Below are 6920 nucleotides of genomic sequence, written 5' to 3'. Positions count from 1 at the left end.
GTTCCTCCACACGAAGGTCCTTCACATCTGGCCTTGCTATGATTTGTCCTAATCAGAGATCACTTGCTCTTCCCAGTGTGAGCCTACATCAGGCAATTGACAGCTGCAGCCTGGGCTAATGGCTAATCTGCATGGAGGTTATGGCTTATTGCATGTGCTATTAGGAGCGACGTCATATCCAGGTCCTGAGGAATCAATAAGCTTGCCAGGGTGCCTGTGTGATTACGCGGGTAATAAGCTGGCCTGTGTGGGGCAGGCTATGTAGGTTGGCTTTCAAGACTGTTTTGCAAAGCCCTTTTTCATGTGCTATCAGTTGTAGATGGATTTTGGTAACTAGCATTGATTTGCCATGTTTATGAAGAGCAATTTGCACAAGGCAAACTGTGTAATTGCACCTAGAATGTTAAAATAAATAATGTCCTTATCTATGGTATTGACTCCTAGGACTAGCTGAATAGATAGTACACCTCCAAAGAGAGTCTTTGGATGTTGATTTCGATTTTTACTAGGCTTAGCTCTCAAATTTCAGGGATCTTAGATAAGCATTGGGTGGCAAAGGATCAACTTTTAAATCTGCTTCTAATTTTCATACTTCCTTTTTTCCAGGAGGAGAAATTTAACATGTAATTTTCTTCACCAGGAGGAGAGCTCATCTTGGTTTAAGTAATCCTCATAGTGCTACAAAGGAGTATGGCTTTCTTTGGGGCCAAAAGATTGCTATCTCGCCTATGTCTGGGAACATGTCATTCCCAAAGGTAATGGCCCATATGCTCAGGGGCCTCTGGGACAAGCTATTTGGCTTGTATTTTCTGAAGATGAAAAAAGGAAGCATCTTAAATCTGCTAGGAAGACTGGTGCCCAGGAGTCTCGCATCATCAGAATATGGTTTATCTTGGGTGTGCCTAAGAGAACATCCAATACTCTGGAAGTCAAAATGACAAATGGCTCCTCAGTAGAAGACAGTGGCCAGAACGGGCAAAATAACTTCAACAGAGAAGTCTTGAGAGGTAAATGAGGGTGGGTAAGGGATTCTAACTATTGCTACTTGCGTGGGTTACTCCATTCTATTGAAATTTTTAACCTCTACAGCATGGTGAAAAATATTTAATATACTGTGGGCTGCCAGAAGAATGAACAAATCAGTTTTAGAAGAAACACAACCAGGATGCTCCTTAGAAGAGCGCAGATGAAACTTTGACTCACTTACTTTGAAAGCAACATTAGGAAAGACCAATCACTAGAAAAGAATATCATGGTTGGTAGATCATCGAAAACGAGGGAAACCCTCAATGAGATGTGCTAACACAATAACCAAACGAATAGAGTCAAATATATCAATTGTAATGAAGATGGCACAGGACCAGGCAGTGTTTCATTCTCTTATACATATGGTCTCTGTGAGTTGGAGCTGACTCTATGACAACTAACAACAACAACAACATAGCATAATGCAGTTAAAAGAATATTGTAAAAATTAAGATAGTGAACTGAAAGCGTGAACAGAAGGATACACACATACACATACATATAATAAAACAAGGAAGAAATATGCATAACAATTACAGTCTTCATTTCTGTAACTGGTCACATAGTCATAACTGGTATTTGGAACTACCTTCTTCTACCACCCATTCCATATTCCCTTTGCCAACAGCAAGCACTTTAACTGGTTGTGTTTCTTTGCCTGGTGGGGCAACCCAAACCTTCATTCCTAAATGGTCTGGGCCATTACTAGTCATGTCAAAATTGGGTTGCTATAGTTTTTCATTGACTTTAACCACAGGTCAGTGTGGTACTGAGAGATGTTCTGATGGATCTCTTGTATTCCAGACGTACTCTTTTTACCTCCTCCATTACATGATGTCAATCCGATTTCTCCTTTGTAATCAGGATCAATCACATGAGCCAATACAGTAGCTCCCCTCTTTGCCTGTTGATCCAGAGGCATGAGGAGCCCAATGTGGCCGAAGGAATTCTTCATTTCCTGTTCAATAGAATAAGTGTTGTGTCTCCTGGTGGGAGCCTTCCTCCCTTTGGAACTAAGAACTCTAGACCTGCAGAGCATAGGGTTATGGGGACAGGAAGAAAAATCTTGTGAATTGGTCACTAGGGGTAATAGTGAGTGGTGCTACTCCCATTTATACCCCTTGGTTCTTAGACCCATGAATCCTGGCTATGGGAGAAACAGCATCATATATTGGATGCCAGTTTAGAGCATATACAGCCTGCTGGAGAACATTGGCCCAACCCTGAAAGGGTTTTGTCTCTAGAAGGCCATTCCATCATTCTATCAAGCCAGCTGTTTCAGTATGGTAGGAAACATGGTAAGACCAGTGAATTCCATGAGCATGGGCCCATTGACACACTTAATTTGCTGTGAAGTGAGTTCCTTGATCTGAGGCAATGCTGTGTGGGATACCATGACAGTAGATAAGATATTCTGTAAATCCATGGATGGCAGTTTTAGCAGAAGCATTGCATGCAGGGAAGGCAAATCCATATCCAGAGTAATTGTCTATCCCGGTGAGAACAAAATGTTGCCCTCCCCAAGATGAAAGTGGTCCAATGTAATAACCTGTCAGTAGGTTGCTGGTAGATCACCCCTAGAAATGATGCCATACTGGGGACTCAGTGTTGGTCTCTGCTGCTGGCAGATTGGGCACTCAGCAGTGGCTGTAGCCAAGTTGGCCTTGGTGAGCGGAAGTCCATGTTGCTGAGCCCAGGCATAGCCTCCATCCCTGCTACCGTGGCCACTTTGTTCATAAGCCCATTGGGCAATGATAAGAGTGACTGGGAAAAGAGGCTGACTGGTATCCACAGAATGCATCATCCTATCCATTTGATTGTTAAAATCCTCCTCTGCCTCTATTACCCTTTGGTTAGCATTTGCATGAGATACAAATATCTTTACTTCTTTGGCCCATTCTAAGAGGTCTATCCAGATACCTCTTCTCCAGACCTCCTTGTCTCCAATTTTCCAATCATGTTCCTTCCAAGTCCCTGACCATCCAGCCAAACCTCTTGCCACAGCCCATGAACCAGTATCAGCACATCTGGCTATTTCTCCTTCCAAACAAAGTGAACAACCAGGTGCACTCCTTGAAATTCTGTCCACTGGGAGGATTTCCGTTCATTGCTGTCCTTGAAGGAGGTCCCAGAAAGAGGATGCAGTGCTGCCATTGTCCACTTCAGAGTGCTGCCTGCATGTCATATAGAACCATGTATAAACCAGGCATGAGTTTTCTCTTCCTCAGTCAACTGATTGTAAGGAACTCCGCATGAGGTCATAGGTGCAGGCAGGGAGAAGGATAGTAATATAACAGGAGAGGGGACCATCAGCACATGGGCCACTTCCTTATGTAACTTGCTTGTGCCTTCAGGTCCTGCTCAAGCCTGATCTCTTATGTACCACTTCTATTTAATGGTGGACTGCTGCTGGGCACGTCTGACTTTATGACTCTGTGGTTCAGACAACACCCAATTCATGATGGCAACTCAGGCAGCGTGGTGACTTGGTGGCCCATGGTTAAGTGTTCAGTTTCTACTAAGTCCAGTAACAAGCCAAAAGCAGCTTGTCAAAAGGAGAGTAGTTATCTGCAAAGGATGGCAGGGCTTTGCTCTAAAATTTTAAGGATCTACACTGTGAAACAATAGGGGCCTGCCAAAGACTCCAAACAGCTTCTCTATTTGCCAGTGACAATTCAAGAACCACTGAATCAGCCAGATCATCTGGCCCAAGTGACAGAATGGCTTGCTTGGCAGCCTGAATGTGTTGCAGAGCCTTCTTTTATTCTGGGCGCTACCAAAAACTAGCAGCTTTTAGAGACACTTGATAAATAGGCCGGAGTAGCACACCCAAATCAGGGATATGTTATCTCCAAAGTCCAGAAAAGCCCACCAGGTGTTGTGTCTCCTTTATAGTTGTGGGAGGAGCCAGAGGCAACAACTTACACTTCACATTATAAGGAGTGTCTCATCAATCCCCATGCCACTGGACCCCTAGAAATTTCACTGAGGTAGAAGGCAGAGTTTTTGTCAGATTAAATTCCCACCCTCTAGCATGCACATGTCTTACCCTCAAGTCTAAAGTTGTTGATATTTCTTCCTTACTAGGTTCAATCAGCATAACATCATCAATGTAATGGACCAGTGTGACATCTTGTGGAAGGGAAAGGTGATCAAGATCCCTGCAGACTAAATTATGACACTGTGCTGGAGAAATGATATACCCCTGATGTAATCCCTGGAGGTGTAGCGATTAAAAGCTCAGCTGCTAACGAAAAGGTCAGCAGTTTGAATCCACCAGCTGCTCCTTGGAAACCCTATGGGGCAGTTCTACTGTGTCCTATAGGGTCTCTATGAGTTGCAATCAACTTGACGACAAAGGCTTTTTTTTTTTTTTTTTGGAGGTAGGATGGTGAAGATGTATTGCTGGCCTTGCCAGCTGAAGGCAAACAATATTGGTGATCTTTCAAAACTGGATTCGCGAACAAGGCATTGGCCAGATCAATAGCTGCAACTAGGAGATGTATTAATTTGCTCAAGCAATGAAACCACATCTCAAACAGCAGCTGCAATTGGAGTCACCACCTGGCTAAGTTTACAATAATCCACTGTAATTCTCCAAGATCCATCTGGTTTTTGCATGGGCCAAATAGGCGAGCTGAATGGGGATGCGGTGGGAATCACCATCCCTGAAACCTTCAAGCCCTTGATGGTCACGCTAATCTCTACAATACCTCCAGGAAAGCAGTATTGCTTTTCGTTTACTATTTTCCTAGGTAGGGGTAGCTCTAATGGCTTCCACTTGGCTTTTCCTATTATAATAGCCCTTACTCCACACGTTAGGGATCCAATGTGGGGGTTCTGCCAATGCTGAGTATGTCTATTCCAATCATGCACTCTGGAGCTGGGGAAAGCACTGCAGGATGTGTTCGGAGTGAGACGGATCTGAGCTAAGATTCCATTAATAACCTCGCCTCCATGTACCCCCACTCTGACTGGTAGGCCAAAGTGATATTTCGGATTTCTCAGAACTAGTGTCAGTTCAGAGCCAGTGTTCAGCAATCCCTGAAAAGCCTATTTCCTTTTCCCCCAGTGAACAGTCGTTCTCATAAAAGGCCACAGATTCCTTTGGGGAAGGCTGGGAGAAAGATTAACAGTAAAAATTTTGCAGCGTAGTGGAGTCCTTTCTCAAGGCAACCCAGCCTCCGTTTCATTCAAGGGGTTGTGAATCTGTAAGCTGGCGCAAGTCTGGGAATTGATTGAGAGGCCATGACTCTCTACTCTGATCATTCAAGTTAGACTTCCATTCAATTGACCTAGAATTCTTCTGCTTGTACAGATCAAGTAACATCGAAGTCACTACTCTCTGGCCCTGACTGCATAGACCAGCAAAAACACCGAACGACGCCAAACTTTTTATAACTGCAAGGCATGAATAAGGTTTTAAGAAAAGATAGAAGAATGCTTTCCTAGCTGTGAATAAAATCCCACTTAAATTTCATACCTAGATGTCTTCTTAAAAGGGACAACCCCCCACATACAGAGTTAATGTCTTAAGGAAGCATTTTGTCCTTTAAAAGCACATTTAAAAAGCAATCAGATGGAATAGGCATATGTGTGTGTGTGTACATATGTATATTTGAATGTGTGTACAGTAGAAAAAGCACCTCTCACACAACAATTAGAATAACAAAACCAAAAAACAACACCATCATAACTCAACTTTGGAGAAAATAACTGCTTGAAAAAATTGCACCAAATACATATACTTTTTTTTTTTTTTTTTCTAATGAGCATCTCTTCTTGAACTGATTTTTCTTGGTTTTCCTATGAGGGTATTTTTCCATGTTTACCTCATTCCAAATGCAGAACCAAAGAGGAGTCTAGTATTTATTTAGTTGCTTTCTAGCTAGTATACTACTAACATTTATTATGTGTATCTCTGAGTCCTCAACTGGAATAGCTGACACTATCAATAACGGAAATTACTCACTTTCATAATGATTAACACGGTACTCACAAGCACAACTTTTCTGGAAGACACAACTGTCCACCGCAGAGAGAAGTTTAGCTTCAGTTGATTTCATCTTCTTAGCAAGGGATAGCTTATATTCCCCTAACCTCACCTCAAGATCCCTTTATCAACGACATTGTTAAAGCTAAGGCAAAGGTCACTTTACACTTCTGCCATATTTGTTTAGCTTACAGTAAATTGACCAGGTAGAACTTAAGTGGCCCAGTGTTCCACACCCCAAACCAGGTAGATTCCTCATTTCTGCTCCTGTGTTATGCTTCCTGCTGGGGGCACCTCGCCACGTGGACCTAGGGAAGACCACTGACTAGGTTACTATGCAGTACCTGGGCTTCCTTCTCATATCTAATAAAGGTAGCAACAACTTGCCTCTTGACAGTTACTGAAAGAGTTTTACTTGAAATTGAGCTAGAAAGGTGAGTCATGAACACTTTAATGATTTCAGATATAAGCAGGCATGGCCCAGTTTGCTGCAACAGGACTGGGAAGACTGGGCGTGACTGAGACCTAGAAAAGGATCTTACAGCAAAGGTGGGGCAGGGGCTGGGAACAGACTCTGCCACTGGCCTTGGGAGAAAGTCGGGTAGAACACAAATCTGGCGGTAGGCTGTAGGCTCCCTGATAACAGAAACCATGGCTTATTTCACTGTATCTCCAGTGCCCATCTCATAGTCAAGCACAGAGTATCAGCTACCAGTGGCCTTTGAGTCAATTCTGACTCATGGTGACCCAGTGTGTGTCAGAGTAGAACTGTGCTCCATAGGGTTTTCAATGGCTGATTTTTTGGAAGTAGATCACCAGCCTTTCTTCCAAGATGCCTTTTGGTGGACTCAAATTTCCAGCCTTTCAGTTAGCAGCTGAGCGTGTTAGCGGTTTGTACCAC

The sequence above is a fragment of the Elephas maximus genome, chromosome 4, assembly GCF_024166365.1.
Source record: "Elephas maximus indicus isolate mEleMax1 chromosome 4, mEleMax1 primary haplotype, whole genome shotgun sequence".
Taxonomy (NCBI): Eukaryota; Metazoa; Chordata; class Mammalia; order Proboscidea; family Elephantidae; genus Elephas; species Elephas maximus.
The sequence above is the reverse complement of the archived record's forward strand: the minus strand, read 5'-3'. Positions refer to the sequence as shown.